Source organism: Equus asinus, chromosome 2, assembly GCF_041296235.1.
Source record: "Equus asinus isolate D_3611 breed Donkey chromosome 2, EquAss-T2T_v2, whole genome shotgun sequence".
Lineage (NCBI taxonomy): Eukaryota > Metazoa > Chordata > Mammalia > Perissodactyla > Equidae > Equus > Equus asinus.
In genome coordinates this window covers 75507342-75522784 of record NC_091791.1, presented here as the reverse complement: position 1 = coordinate 75522784, position 15443 = coordinate 75507342, and the positions used below count along the sequence as shown (strand labels likewise).

Sequence of the window (15443 nt, the reverse complement as noted above, 5' to 3'; positions counted from 1 at the left end):
TGGAGGTTGAGGTCCTCTCTTCCTGCTGTGCCCGCATGTCCCAGCTTCTCCACAGCGAGCAACTATTGCTTTCTGTCCGCGGTGGGGAAGAGACGGCTTACCTTGATGAATTCCCCCCTTGAAAATGTAAAAGTCCGTGCGATCTGAGGCAAGTCTCCCCTCTCCTCCTCCCTGTCATCCCGGCTCTCCTCCCCTGGAGCAAACTCCCCTCCCGCTTTCCCGGATCCCCTTTCCGCGATAGTCTGCGCGGACACAGGCAGGGGAAGAGCAGACTTTCAAAGCTGCCCGAGCCGCACGAAATGAAAGCTGAAGCCAAGGAGCCAGGAAGGGCTGGCCGCTGAGGACGGAAATGTCCTCTCGGGGGACTCGTCCACTCCCTCTGGCAGACAGAGGCCAGGAGGGGGGCAGGACAGAGTGAGGCACCTGAGTGAGGGGACACCAAAACCCTGGGCGAGCGCAGCCAGATTCCTAATCCTTCCATCCAGTCTGTTCAGAATCAAAACGGATGCGAGGGATCCACGAGGAGCCAGACACCGACCTTTCAAACGAAGGCAGGACCCCCCGCCCCCACCCCCCAAAAGACAAAAGCGAAGACGGAGACGGAGTTGGATCCCAGCCGGGGAGCGGGGGGAGGCGCTTGAAACTTAGACACTTGGGGAAGGGGACGTCTTTAAGGCAAGACAACACAAAAGGACCCGTACCAACTCCGGTGCGGAAACGAGGGTTTCTCGCGAACGACGGTATCAAGGACAGCCAGGTGCCGACTTGGAGAAGCTGACACACGGCGCAGGCATCAGAAAATCCAGAAGCCGTCCCGCTTGGGATGGATGGCCAGGCCCGGAAGGCTCCTGTCGAGCCCAGTGGGCCCCGTCCTTCTGTAGGTGCTGTTTGGAGAAGCCTGACCCGGGGTCTTTCCTAGATGGGCTCTGGAAGACGGATGGGCTGCCGGCAGCTTGCCGAAGCTGTCCGGGCCTCCGCAGCCCGGAGCGGGATCCGTTCCATCGCACACCACGACTCGACCAACTGCTTGGGGGCCGCGCCGGCCGAGTGGACCGCTAGGGTCTCTCAGGAGCCTGGCGGGTGGGAAGAGGCCGCCGAGGACAGAGGGAGCCCGCCGGACGAGGGCGGCGTCGGGGGCACGGCCACGCGGGGCCGGCCCCGGTTGGCCCTGGGTTCCCGTGGGGCCGCGAGGTGGAAGGGCTGGGCGGCGGCCGCGGCCGCGGGGCACTCGCGCGGCTGGACAGCGGTGGGGGCGTGGCGGGGCGATGGGGCGACCGGTGAGGAGGGAGGAGGGGCGGGAGGAGCATGGAGGGAGCGGCGCTGGGGGCGGGGGGGGGGGGGGGCAAAAGGAGAGGGAGGCGGCGGGAGGCAAAAGCCTACAGCACCCGGTATTCCCAGGCGGTCTCCCATCCAAGTACTAACCAGGCCCGACCCTGCTTAGCTTCCGAGATCAGACGAGATCGGGCGCGTTCAGGGTGGTATGGCCGTAGACGCTGGTGGCTGCCGCCGGCGCCCCTAAGAAGCCTCGCGCGCGCGCGCGCGCGCGCTGTCGCCTGGTCCCTGTGACGCGCCGTCGCCTGGCCCCTGTGACGCGCGCGCCCGAGCCCCTGTGACGCGCACCGGACGCCCGCGTCCCCTGCGCCCCGCGCTCCGCCGCCTGCCGCCTGCCTGCCACTGCCTCCCGCCACCGCCGCCGCCGCCGCCGCCGCGGCCAGCCAAACCCTGCCCTGCCCTGCCCTGCCCTGCCCTGCCCTGCCCTGCCGCCCGCCCAGGGCGCGGGAGGCCTCGGGCACCCCGGGGACTGTGGGCGGGCGGGGCGCAAGTCTAGGCGCTCTCCCAAGCCGGCCCCGGACGCTCCAGGCCTCCTGTCCGCCCGCATCCCGGCGACGGGTCGCAGGACATCCGGCTGCTCTGCTCGGGGCCAGGTGGCCCGGGGCGTCGGGCGCGTCGGCGCGTCGGCGCGTCGGCGCGTCGGGGCCCCGGGCCCGCGAGGCCCCTCCGGCCCGAGGCGCCTCCCAACGAACCCGGGCCCAACAACCCCCGGCGGCCGCCGCTCCGGCCCGGCCCCAACTTGCCCAAATCCAGCTGGAGCCACCGGCGCGACCAGAGGGCATCACCGGAAACCCCTCCGGGGCGGGCGGCGGGGCGCGGGGAGACCAGGGCGGGCCACCCTTCCCCGCCCCGCCCCGCGCCCCGCCCACGGGACCCGGACCGCGCCCTCAACCCCAGGCCCCGCGGCCACCCTGGACAGCTCCTGACTGACCGACCTGAGAGACACAGAGACAGAGACAGAGACAGAGAGATTGAGAGGATCCGAGACACGGACCCAGACAGACACCCACCGGGACAGACACACAGACGCTCACGCTGACGCAGAGAGGCCCTGCCCAAGAGGCAGCTTCCCCACAGGAGGGCGGTGGTGCTTGAGCTGGGCCCGGGCAAGGAGGCGGGGGCCCTGGGGCTGGCGATCACCCCTGGGGCCCTGGGACGTGCAGACAGGGTCTCAGGAGTGCAGCGCTCCTGGGATCCCTGTCCCGCGACCCGGACGCCCAGGAGCCACGGACTGGCAGCCGGGCTCGGGCTCGCTCTCGCTCTCGCTCTCGCTCTCGCTCTCGCTCTCGCTCTGTGTGTGTGCGTTTTTGTGTGCGCCTGCGTGTCTGTGTCTGTTTGTGTGTTTCTTTCCTTCTCTCTTCGCCTCTTCGTTCTGGCTCTTTTCCTCTTTCTGCGGGGCGCCCCCGGACTTCCTGAGTTGACAGAACGACCAGCCAGAAAAGTCAGGACACGGAGAACTTCGCCCGAGAAACCAACGCAATCTACCAGACGTACAGAACCCCCTCCCCGACGACCACAGCGTCCACAGTCTGCTCGAGTGCAGGTAGGGACATTACCCAGGGTCTCCCACAGGTTAGGTCACCCGTTGAGTCTCCTTAGTTTTACCAAGATGGCTAGCGCGCCGAGGATGGACGGATGAGCGCAACGGTGTGATTACGGGGAGGGAAACGCACGTCCGAACACCCGTTGGTGCCTCCCGACGTCACCGGTATCCCCGTCCCGAGACCTCTGGGCTTCAGGGTTCTGGGCCGCAGCCCTCTCCCGTCGTCCACCCGGGATCCAGTGCGCACGATGTCTGCACTGCCCAGCTCAAGAGTTTGGGCCCTGTGGGCGTTCTTGGATCCCGTTGGAAAGGGGACCTCGGGACGCGAGGGAGAGGAAAGGGGCGGGGGTGGGGGGGTGGGGGGGGCGGGCTGGGGGAAAGAGAGCGACGACGCCATCAACGCATGTCTGACCAGGACCTGGGCTGTGCCAGGCTCTCCATTTCCGACGGCACCGCGTCCCGTCGTCGGGGACGCCGCCTCTCGTCGGGACGTGTTGGCCTGCCGTCGGTCCTCCCGTCCCAGGCACGAGGCGGCGAACTCCCCCAAAGGCAGAGATTTTGGCACCTGCGTCCTCGGCTGCTGGGTCCGGCCCCAAGCAGGCACGCGGCCCGCAGGTGCCGGGCGAATGTCGGCGGAAAGCACTATGCTCACAGGGAAGGACGGCAGACGATGAGCGCGCACCAACCAGTGCCGCGCTCCGTGCTGAGCGGTGTGCTCCGTGCTCCCGCTTCCGTGCTCGCAACAACGCCACCGACGAGGCACTAACGGGACCCCCTTTCCAACCAGATGAGGCAACTGCCGCTCAGGGAGGGCGAGTCCCTCGCAGGAACGGCGGCCCTTGCTGCCGAGCCTTCGTTTGAGACCAAGCCTCCGGGCCCGCACTCTGGGAAACTTACGGAGACACAGCCCCAGTTCTCCCAGCAGAACACGCTCACCGGAGGTCAGATTGGGGGAGCCGTCGGAACCAGAACCACCCAGGGCGCTACCCTGCAGGGAGCGACGCGCGGCCCGCCCCGCCCCGCCGCCGCCCCGCCACCCTGCCATCCCGGGCAAGCAGGAAGCAGGCCACAGGTGCCCTGGGTCTGCTCTGGCAGGGAAAGTGGGGCCCACGGGAAAAGGGAAACACGAGGATATTCGCTCCCAGGATGATTGCTGAACGGTGAGAGGATGGAGGTTGAGGTCCTCTCTTCCTGCTGTGCCCGCATGTCCCAGCTTCTCCACAGCGAGCAACTATTGCTTTCTGTCCGCGGTGGGGAAGAGACGGCTTACCTTGATGAATTCCCCCCTTGAAAATGTAAAAGTCCGTGCGATCTGAGGCAAGTCTCCCCTCTCCTCCTCCCTGTCATCCCGGCTCTCCTCCCCTGGAGCAAACTCCCCTCCCGCTTTCCCGGATCCCCTTTCCGCGATAGTCTGCGCGGACACAGGCAGGGGAAGAGCAGACTTTCAAAGCTGCCCGAGCCGCACGAAATGAAAGCTGAAGCCAAGGAGCCAGGAAGGGCTGGCCGCTGAGGACGGAAATGTCCTCTCGGGGGACTCGTCCACTCCCTCTGGCAGACAGAGGCCAGGAGGGGGGCAGGACAGAGTGAGGCACCTGAGTGAGGGGACACCAAAACCCTGGGCGAGCGCAGCCAGATTCCTAATCCTTCCATCCAGTCTGTTCAGAATCAAAACGGATGCGAGGGATCCAGGAGGAGCCAGACACCGACCTTTCAAACGAAGGCAGGACCCCCCGCCCCCACCCCCCAAAAGACAAAAGCGAAGACGGAGACGGAGTTGGATCCCAGCCGGGGAGCGGGGGGAGGCGCTTGAAACTTAGACACTTGGGGAAGGGGACGTCTTTAAGGCAAGACAACACAAAAGGACCCGTACCAACTCCGGTGCGGAAACGAGGGTTTCTCGCGAACGACGGTATCAAGGACAGCCAGGTGCCGACTTGGAGAAGCTGACACACGGCGCAGGCATCAGAAAATCCAGAAGCCGTCCCGCTTGGGATGGATGGCCAGGCCCGGAAGGCTCCTGTCGAGCCCAGTGGGCCCCGTCCTTCTGTAGGTGCTGTTTGGAGAAGCCTGACCCGGGGTCTTTCCTAGATGGGCTCTGGAAGACGGATGGGCTGCCGGCAGCTTGCCGAAGCTGTCCGGGCCTCCGCAGCCCGGAGCGGGATCCGTTCCATCGCACACCACGACTCGACCAACTGCTTGGGGGCCGCGCCGGCCGAGTGGACCGCTAGGGTCTCTCAGGAGCCTGGCGGGTGGGAAGAGGCCGCCGAGGACAGAGGGAGCCCGCCGGACGAGGGCGGCGTCGGGGGCACGGCCACGCGGGGCCGGCCCCGGTTGGCCCTGGGTTCCCGTGGGGCCGCGAGGTGGAAGGGCTGGGCGGCGGCCGCGGCCGCGGGGCACTCGCGCGGCTGGACAGCGGTGGGGGCGTGGCGGGGCGATGGGGCGACCGGTGAGGAGGGAGGAGGGGCGGGAGGAGCATGGAGGGAGCGGCGCTGGGGGCGGGGGGGGGGGGGGCAAAAGGAGAGGGAGGCGGCGGGAGGCAAAAGCCTACAGCACCCGGTATTCCCAGGCGGTCTCCCATCCAAGTACTAACCAGGCCCGACCCTGCTTAGCTTCCGAGATCAGACGAGATCGGGCGCGTTCAGGGTGGTATGGCCGTAGACGCTGGTGGCTGCCGCCGGCGCCCCTAAGAAGCCTCGCGCGCGCGCGCGCGCGCGCTGTCGCCTGGTCCCTGTGACGCGCCGTCGCCTGGCCCCTGTGACGCGCGCGCCCGAGCCCCTGTGACGCGCACCGGACGCCCGCGTCCCCTGCGCCCCGCGCTCCGCCGCCTGCCGCCTGCCTGCCACTGCCTCCCGCCACCGCCGCCGCCGCCGCCGCCGCGGCCAGCCAAACCCTGCCCTGCCCTGCCCTGCCCTGCCCTGCCCTGCCCTGCCGCCCGCCCAGGGCGCGGGAGGCCTCGGGCACCCCGGGGACTGTGGGCGGGCGGGGCGCAAGTCTAGGCGCTCTCCCAAGCCGGCCCCGGACGCTCCAGGCCTCCTGTCCGCCCGCATCCCGGCGACGGGTCGCAGGACATCCGGCTGCTCTGCTCGGGGCCAGGTGGCCCGGGGCGTCGGGCGCGTCGGCGCGTCGGCGCGTCGGCGCGTCGGGGCCCCGGGCCCGCGAGGCCCCTCCGGCCCGAGGCGCCTCCCAACGAACCCGGGCCCAACAACCCCCGGCGGCCGCCGCTCCGGCCCGGCCCCAACTTGCCCAAATCCAGCTGGAGCCACCGGCGCGACCAGAGGGCATCACCGGAAACCCCTCCGGGGCGGGCGGCGGGGCGCGGGGAGACCAGGGCGGGCCACCCTTCCCCGCCCCGCCCCGCGCCCCGCCCACGGGACCCGGACCGCGCCCTCAACCCCAGGCCCCGCGGCCACCCTGGACAGCTCCTGACTGACCGACCTGAGAGACACAGAGACAGAGACAGAGACAGAGAGATTGAGAGGATCCGAGACACGGACCCAGACAGACACCCACCGGGACAGACACACAGACGCTCACGCTGACGCAGAGAGGCCCTGCCCAAGAGGCAGCTTCCCCACAGGAGGGCGGTGGTGCTTGAGCTGGGCCCGGGCAAGGAGGCGGGGGCCCTGGGGCTGGCGATCACCCCTGGGGCCCTGGGACGTGCAGACAGGGTCTCAGGAGTGCAGCGCTCCTGGGATCCCTGTCCCGCGACCCGGACGCCCAGGAGCCACGGACTGGCAGCCGGGCTCGGGCTCGCTCTCGCTCTCGCTCTCGCTCTCGCTCTCGCTCTCGCTCTGTGTGTGTGCGTTTTTGTGTGCGCCTGCGTGTCTGTGTCTGTTTGTGTGTTTCTTTCCTTCTCTCTTCGCCTCTTCGTTCTGGCTCTTTTCCTCTTTCTGCGGGGCGCCCCCGGACTTCCTGAGTTGACAGAACGACCAGCCAGAAAAGTCAGGACACGGAGAACTTCGCCCGAGAAACCAACGCAATCTACCAGACGTACAGAACCCCCTCCCCGACGACCACAGCGTCCACAGTCTGCTCGAGTGCAGGTAGGGACATTACCCAGGGTCTCCCACAGGTTAGGTCACCCGTTGAGTCTCCTTAGTTTTACCAAGATGGCTAGCGCGCCGAGGATGGACGGATGAGCGCAACGGTGTGATTACGGGGAGGGAAACGCACGTCCGAACACCCGTTGGTGCCTCCCGACGTCACCGGTATCCCCGTCCCGAGACCTCTGGGCTTCAGGGTTCTGGGCCGCAGCCCTCTCCCGTCGTCCACCCGGGATCCAGTGCGCACGATGTCTGCACTGCCCAGCTCAAGAGTTTGGGCCCTGTGGGCGTTCTTGGATCCCGTTGGAAAGGGGACCTCGGGACGCGAGGGAGAGGAAAGGGGCGGGGGTGGGGGGGTGGGGGGGGCGGGCTGGGGGAAAGAGAGCGACGACGCCATCAACGCATGTCTGACCAGGACCTGGGCTGTGCCAGGCTCTCCATTTCCGACGGCACCGCGTCCCGTCGTCGGGGACGCCGCCTCTCGTCGGGACGTGTTGGCCTGCCGTCGGTCCTCCCGTCCCAGGCACGAGGCGGCGAACTCCCCCAAAGGCAGAGATTTTGGCACCTGCGTCCTCGGCTGCTGGGTCCGGCCCCAAGCAGGCACGCGGCCCGCAGGTGCCGGGCGAATGTCGGCGGAAAGCACTATGCTCACAGGGAAGGACGGCAGACGATGAGCGCGCACCAACCAGTGCCGCGCTCCGTGCTGAGCGGTGTGCTCCGTGCTCCCGCTTCCGTGCTCGCAACAACGCCACCGACGAGGCACTAACGGGACCCCCTTTCCAACCAGATGAGGCAACTGCCGCTCAGGGAGGGCGAGTCCCTCGCAGGAACGGCGGCCCTTGCTGCCGAGCCTTCGTTTGAGACCAAGCCTCCGGGCCCGCACTCTGGGAAACTTACGGAGACACAGCCCCAGTTCTCCCAGCAGAACACGCTCACCGGAGGTCAGATTGGGGGAGCCGTCGGAACCAGAACCACCCAGGGCGCTACCCTGCAGGGAGCGACGCGCGGCCCGCCCCGCCCCGCCGCCGCCCCGCCACCCCGCCATCCCGGGCAAGCAGGAAGCAGGCCACAGGTGCCCTGGGTCTGCTCTGGCAGGGAAAGTGGGGCCCACGGGAAAAGGGAAACACGAGGATATTCGCTCCCAGGATGATTGCTGAACGGTGAGAGGATGGAGGTTGAGGTCCTCTCTTCCTGCTGTGCCCGCATGTCCCAGCTTCTCCACAGCGAGCAACTATTGCTTTCTGTCCGCGGTGGGGAAGAGACGGCTTACCTTGATGAATTCCCCCCTTGAAAATGTAAAAGTCCGTGCGATCTGAGGCAAGTCTCCCCTCTCCTCCTCCCTGTCATCCCGGCTCTCCTCCCCTGGAGCAAACTCCCCTCCCGCTTTCCCGGATCCCCTTTCCGCGATAGTCTGCGCGGACACAGGCAGGGGAAGAGCAGACTTTCAAAGCTGCCCGAGCCGCACGAAATGAAAGCTGAAGCCAAGGAGCCAGGAAGGGCTGGCCGCTGAGGACGGAAATGTCCTCTCGGGGGACTCGTCCACTCCCTCTGGCAGACAGAGGCCAGGAGGGGGGCAGGACAGAGTGAGGCACCTGAGTGAGGGGACACCAAAACCCTGGGCGAGCGCAGCCAGATTCCTAATCCTTCCATCCAGTCTGTTCAGAATCAAAACGGATGCGAGGGATCCACGAGGAGCCAGACACCGACCTTTCAAACGAAGGCAGGACCCCCCGCCCCCACCCCCCAAAAGACAAAAGCGAAGACGGAGACGGAGTTGGATCCCAGCCGGGGAGCGGGGGGAGGCGCTTGAAACTTAGACACTTGGGGAAGGGGACGTCTTTAAGGCAAGACAACACAAAAGGACCCGTACCAACTCCGGTGCGGAAACGAGGGTTTCTCGCGAACGACGGTATCAAGGACAGCCAGGTGCCGACTTGGAGAAGCTGACACACGGCGCAGGCATCAGAAAATCCAGAAGCCGTCCCGCTTGGGATGGATGGCCAGGCCCGGAAGGCTCCTGTCGAGCCCAGTGGGCCCCGTCCTTCTGTAGGTGCTGTTTGGAGAAGCCTGACCCGGGGTCTTTCCTAGATGGGCTCTGGAAGACGGATGGGCTGCCGGCAGCTTGCCGAAGCTGTCCGGGCCTCCGCAGCCCGGAGCGGGATCCGTTCCATCGCACACCACGACTCGACCAACTGCTTGGGGGCCGCGCCGGCCGAGTGGACCGCTAGGGTCTCTCAGGAGCCTGGCGGGTGGGAAGAGGCCGCCGAGGACAGAGGGAGCCCGCCGGACGAGGGCGGCGTCGGGGGCACGGCCACGCGGGGCCGGCCCCGGTTGGCCCTGGGTTCCCGTGGGGCCGCGAGGTGGAAGGGCTGGGCGGCGGCCGCGGCCGCGGGGCACTCGCGCGGCTGGACAGCGGTGGGGGCGTGGCGGGGCGATGGGGCGACCGGTGAGGAGGGAGGAGGGGCGGGAGGAGCATGGAGGGAGCGGCGCTGGGGGCGGGGGGGGGGGGGGGGGGGCAAAAGGAGAGGGAGGCGGCGGGAGGCAAAAGCCTACAGCACCCGGTATTCCCAGGCGGTCTCCCATCCAAGTACTAACCAGGCCCGACCCTGCTTAGCTTCCGAGATCAGACGAGATCGGGCGCGTTCAGGGTGGTATGGCCGTAGACGCTGGTGGCTGCCGCCGGCGCCCCTAAGAAGCCTCGCGCGCGCGCGCGCGCGCGCTGTCGCCTGGTCCCTGTGACGCGCCGTCGCCTGGCCCCTGTGACGCGCGCGCCCGAGCCCCTGTGACGCGCACCGGACGCCCGCGTCCCCTGCGCCCCGCGCTCCGCCGCCTGCCGCCTGCCTGCCACTGCCTCCCGCCACCGCCGCCGCCGCCGCCGCCGCGGCCAGCCAAACCCTGCCCTGCCCTGCCCTGCCCTGCCCTGCCCTGCCGCCCGCCCAGGGCGCGGGAGGCCTCGGGCACCCCGGGGACTGTGGGCGGGCGGGGCGCAAGTCTAGGCGCTCTCCCAAGCCGGCCCCGGACGCTCCAGGCCTCCTGTCCGCCCGCATCCCGGCGACGGGTCGCAGGACATCCGGCTGCTCTGCTCGGGGCCAGGTGGCCCGGGGCGTCGGGCGCGTCGGCGCGTCGGCGCGTCGGCGCGTCGGGGCCCCGGGCCCGCGAGGCCCCTCCGGCCCGAGGCGCCTCCCAACGAACCCGGGCCCAACAACCCCCGGCGGCCGCCGCTCCGGCCCGGCCCCAACTTGCCCAAATCCAGCTGGAGCCACCGGCGCGACCAGAGGGCATCACCGGAAACCCCTCCGGGGCGGGCGGCGGGGCGCGGGGAGACCAGGGCGGGCCACCCTTCCCCGCCCCGCCCCGCGCCCCGCCCACGGGACCCGGACCGCGCCCTCAACCCCAGGCCCCGCGGCCACCCTGGACAGCTCCTGACTGACCGACCTGAGAGACACAGAGACAGAGACAGAGACAGAGAGATTGAGAGGATCCGAGACACGGACCCAGACAGACACCCACCGGGACAGACACACAGACGCTCACGCTGACGCAGAGAGGCCCTGCCCAAGAGGCAGCTTCCCCACAGGAGGGCGGTGGTGCTTGAGCTGGGCCCGGGCAAGGAGGCGGGGGCCCTGGGGCTGGCGATCACCCCTGGGGCCCTGGGACGTGCAGACAGGGTCTCAGGAGTGCAGCGCTCCTGGGATCCCTGTCCCGCGACCCGGACGCCCAGGAGCCACGGACTGGCAGCCGGGCTCGGGCTCGCTCTCGCTCTCGCTCTCGCTCTCGCTCTCGCTCTCGCTCTGTGTGTGTGCGTTTTTGTGTGCGCCTGCGTGTCTGTGTCTGTTTGTGTGTTTCTTTCCTTCTCTCTTCGCCTCTTCGTTCTGGCTCTTTTCCTCTTTCTGCGGGGCGCCCCCGGACTTCCTGAGTTGACAGAACGACCAGCCAGAAAAGTCAGGACACGGAGAACTTCGCCCGAGAAACCAACGCAATCTACCAGACGTACAGAACCCCCTCCCCGACGACCACAGCGTCCACAGTCTGCTCGAGTGCAGGTAGGGACATTACCCAGGGTCTCCCACAGGTTAGGTCACCCGTTGAGTCTCCTTAGTTTTACCAAGATGGCTAGCGCGCCGAGGATGGACGGATGAGCGCAACGGTGTGATTACGGGGAGGGAAACGCACGTCCGAACACCCGTTGGTGCCTCCCGACGTCACCGGTATCCCCGTCCCGAGACCTCTGGGCTTCAGGGTTCTGGGCCGCAGCCCTCTCCCGTCGTCCACCCGGGATCCAGTGCGCACGATGTCTGCACTGCCCAGCTCAAGAGTTTGGGCCCTGTGGGCGTTCTTGGATCCCGTTGGAAAGGGGACCTCGGGACGCGAGGGAGAGGAAAGGGGCGGGGGTGGGGGGGTGGGGGGGGCGGGCTGGGGGAAAGAGAGCGACGACGCCATCAACGCATGTCTGACCAGGACCTGGGCTGTGCCAGGCTCTCCATTTCCGACGGCACCGCGTCCCGTCGTCGGGGACGCCGCCTCTCGTCGGGACGTGTTGGCCTGCCGTCGGTCCTCCCGTCCCAGGCACGAGGCGGCGAACTCCCCCAAAGGCAGAGATTTTGGCACCTGCGTCCTCGGCTGCTGGGTCCGGCCCCAAGCAGGCACGCGGCCCGCAGGTGCCGGGCGAATGTCGGCGGAAAGCACTATGCTCACAGGGAAGGACGGCAGACGATGAGCGCGCACCAACCAGTGCCGCGCTCCGTGCTGAGCGGTGTGCTCCGTGCTCCCGCTTCCGTGCTCGCAACAACGCCACCGACGAGGCACTAACGGGACCCCCTTTCCAACCAGATGAGGCAACTGCCGCTCAGGGAGGGCGAGTCCCTCGCAGGAACGGCGGCCCTTGCTGCCGAGCCTTCGTTTGAGACCAAGCCTCCGGGCCCGCACTCTGGGAAACTTACGGAGACACAGCCCCAGTTCTCCCAGCAGAACACGCTCACCGGAGGTCAGATTGGGGGAGCCGTCGGAACCAGAACCACCCAGGGCGCTACCCTGCAGGGAGCGACGCGCGGCCCGCCCCGCCCCGCCGCCGCCCCGCCACCCCGCCATCCCGGGCAAGCAGGAAGCAGGCCACAGGTGCCCTGGGTCTGCTCTGGCAGGGAAAGTGGGGCCCACGGGAAAAGGGAAACACGAGGATATTCGCTCCCAGGATGATTGCTGAACGGTGAGAGGATGGAGGTTGAGGTCCTCTCTTCCTGCTGTGCCCGCATGTCCCAGCTTCTCCACAGCGAGCAACTATTGCTTTCTGTCCGCGGTGGGGAAGAGACGGCTTACCTTGATGAATTCCCCCCTTGAAAATGTAAAAGTCCGTGCGATCTGAGGCAAGTCTCCCCTCTCCTCCTCCCTGTCATCCCGGCTCTCCTCCCCTGGAGCAAACTCCCCTCCCGCTTTCCCGGATCCCCTTTCCGCGATAGTCTGCGCGGACACAGGCAGGGGAAGAGCAGACTTTCAAAGCTGCCCGAGCCGCACGAAATGAAAGCTGAAGCCAAGGAGCCAGGAAGGGCTGGCCGCTGAGGACGGAAATGTCCTCTCGGGGGACTCGTCCACTCCCTCTGGCAGACAGAGGCCAGGAGGGGGGCAGGACAGAGTGAGGCACCTGAGTGAGGGGACACCAAAACCCTGGGCGAGCGCAGCCAGATTCCTAATCCTTCCATCCAGTCTGTTCAGAATCAAAACGGATGCGAGGGATCCACGAGGAGCCAGACACCGACCTTTCAAACGAAGGCAGGACCCCCCGCCCCCACCCCCCAAAAGACAAAAGCGAAGACGGAGACGGAGTTGGATCCCAGCCGGGGAGCGGGGGGAGGCGCTTGAAACTTAGACACTTGGGGAAGGGGACGTCTTTAAGGCAAGACAACACAAAAGGACCCGTACCAACTCCGGTGCGGAAACGAGGGTTTCTCGCGAACGACGGTATCAAGGACAGCCAGGTGCCGACTTGGAGAAGCTGACACACGGCGCAGGCATCAGAAAATCCAGAAGCCGTCCCGCTTGGGATGGATGGCCAGGCCCGGAAGGCTCCTGTCGAGCCCAGTGGGCCCCGTCCTTCTGTAGGTGCTGTTTGGAGAAGCCTGACCCGGGGTCTTTCCTAGATGGGCTCTGGAAGACGGATGGGCTGCCGGCAGCTTGCCGAAGCTGTCCGGGCCTCCGCAGCCCGGAGCGGGATCCGTTCCATCGCACACCACGACTCGACCAACTGCTTGGGGGCCGCGCCGGCCGAGTGGACCGCTAGGGTCTCTCAGGAGCCTGGCGGGTGGGAAGAGGCCGCCGAGGACAGAGGGAGCCCGCCGGACGAGGGCGGCGTCGGGGGCACGGCCACGCGGGGCCGGCCCCGGTTGGCCCTGGGTTCCCGTGGGGCCGCGAGGTGGAAGGGCTGGGCGGCGGCCGCGGCCGCGGGGCACTCGCGCGGCTGGACAGCGGTGGGGGCGTGGCGGGGCGATGGGGCGACCGGTGAGGAGGGAGGAGGGGCGGGAGGAGCATGGAGGGAGCGGCGCTGGGGGCGGGGGGGGGGGGGGGCAAAAGGAGAGGGAGGCGGCGGGAGGCAAAAGCCTACAGCACCCGGTATTCCCAGGCGGTCTCCCATCCAAGTACTAACCAGGCCCGACCCTGCTTAGCTTCCGAGATCAGACGAGATCGGGCGCGTTCAGGGTGGTATGGCCGTAGACGCTGGTGGCTGCCGCCGGCGCCCCTAAGAAGCCTCGCGCGCGCGCGCGCGCGCGCTGTCGCCTGGTCCCTGTGACGCGCCGTCGCCTGGCCCCTGTGACGCGCGCGCCCGAGCCCCTGTGACGCGCACCGGACGCCCGCGTCCCCTGCGCCCCGCGCTCCGCCGCCTGCCGCCTGCCTGCCACTGCCTCCCGCCACCGCCGCCGCCGCCGCCGCCGCGGCCAGCCAAACCCTGCCCTGCCCTGCCCTGCCCTGCCGCCCGCCCAGGGCGCGGGAGGCCTCGGGCACCCCGGGGACTGTGGGCGGGCGGGGCGCAAGTCTAGGCGCTCTCCCAAGCCGGCCCCGGACGCTCCAGGCCTCCTGTCCGCCCGCATCCCGGCGACGGGTCGCAGGACATCCGGCTGCTCTGCTCGGGGCCAGGTGGCCCGGGGCGTCGGGCGCGTCGGCGCGTCGGCGCGTCGGCGCGTCGGGGCCCCGGGCCCGCGAGGCCCCTCCGGCCCGAGGCGCCTCCCAACGAACCCGGGCCCAACAACCCCCGGCGGCCGCCGCTCCGGCCCGGCCCCAACTTGCCCAAATCCAGCTGGAGCCACCGGCGCGACCAGAGGGCATCACCGGAAACCCCTCCGGGGCGGGCGGCGGGGCGCGGGGAGACCAGGGCGGGCCACCCTTCCCCGCCCCGCCCCGCGCCCCGCCCACGGGACCCGGACCGCGCCCTCAACCCCAGGCCCCGCGGCCACCCTGGACAGCTCCTGACTGACCGACCTGAGAGACACAGAGACAGAGACAGAGACAGAGAGATTGAGAGGATCCGAGACACGGACCCAGACAGACACCCACCGGGACAGACACACAGACGCTCACGCTGACGCAGAGAGGCCCTGCCCAAGAGGCAGCTTCCCCACAGGAGGGCGGTGGTGCTTGAGCTGGGCCCGGGCAAGGAGGCGGGGGCCCTGGGGCTGGCGATCACCCCTGGGGCCCTGGGACGTGCAGACAGGGTCTCAGGAGTGCAGCGCTCCTGGGATCCCTGTCCCGCGACCCGGACGCCCAGGAGCCACGGACTGGCAGCCGGGCTCGGGCTCGCTCTCGCTCTCGCTCTCGCTCTCGCTCTCGCTCTCGCTCTCGCTCTCGCTCTGTGTGTGTGCGTTTTTGTGTGCGCCTGCGTGTCTGTGTCTGTTTGTGTGTTTCTTTCCTTCTCTCTTCGCCTCTTCGTTCTGGCTCTTTTCCTCTTTCTGCGGGGCGCCCCCGGACTTCCTGAGTTGACAGAACGACCAGCCAGAAAAGTCAGGACACGGAGAACTTCGCCCGAGAAACCAACGCAATCTACCAGACGTACAGAACCCCCTCCCCGACGACCACAGCGTCCACAGTCTGCTCGAGTGCAGGTAGGGACATTACCCAGGGTCTCCCACAGGTTAGGTCACCCGTTGAGTCTCCTTAGTTTTACCAAGATGGCTAGCGCGCCGAGGATGGACGGATGAGCGCAACGGTGTGATTACGGGGAGGGAAACGCACGTCCGAACACCCGTTGGTGCCTCCCGACGTCACCGGTATCCCCGTCCCGAGACCTCTGGGCTTCAGGGTTCTGGGCCGCAGCCCTCTCCCGTCGTCCACCCGGGATCCAGTGCGCACGATGTCTGCACTGCCCAGCTCAAGAGTTTGGGCCCTGTGGGCGTTCTTGGATCCCGTTGGAAAGGGGACCTCGGGACGCGAGGGAGAGGAAAGGGGCGGGGGTGGGGGGGTGGGGGGGGCGGGCTGGGGGAAAGAGAGCGACGACGCCATCAACGCATGTCTGACCAGGACCTGGGCTGTGCCAGGCTCTCCAT

General features: G+C 68.2%; 4 non-coding genes across 4 annotated transcripts; all 4 read right to left on the bottom strand.

The window, feature by feature from the left end:
* Nucleotides 1-1373: 1373 nt before the first annotated feature.
* Nucleotides 1374-1492, bottom strand: LOC139044711 (5S ribosomal RNA). Its single transcript, XR_011501783.1, has one exon. It is a non-coding gene; the product is annotated as a 5S ribosomal RNA (ribosomal RNA).
* A 3924-nt stretch (nt 1493-5416) lies between these two features.
* Nucleotides 5417-5535, bottom strand: LOC139044710 (5S ribosomal RNA). The gene has a single exon (XR_011501782.1). It is a non-coding gene; the product is annotated as a 5S ribosomal RNA (ribosomal RNA).
* Nucleotides 5536-9464: 3929 nt separating this feature from the next.
* Nucleotides 9465-9583, bottom strand: LOC139044709 (5S ribosomal RNA). Its single transcript, XR_011501781.1, has one exon. It is a non-coding gene; the product is annotated as a 5S ribosomal RNA (ribosomal RNA).
* A 3920-nt stretch (nt 9584-13503) lies between these two features.
* LOC139044708 (5S ribosomal RNA) lies at nt 13504-13622 on the bottom strand. Its single transcript, XR_011501780.1, has one exon. It is a non-coding gene; the product is annotated as a 5S ribosomal RNA (ribosomal RNA).
* Nucleotides 13623-15443: the final 1821 nt, after the last annotated feature.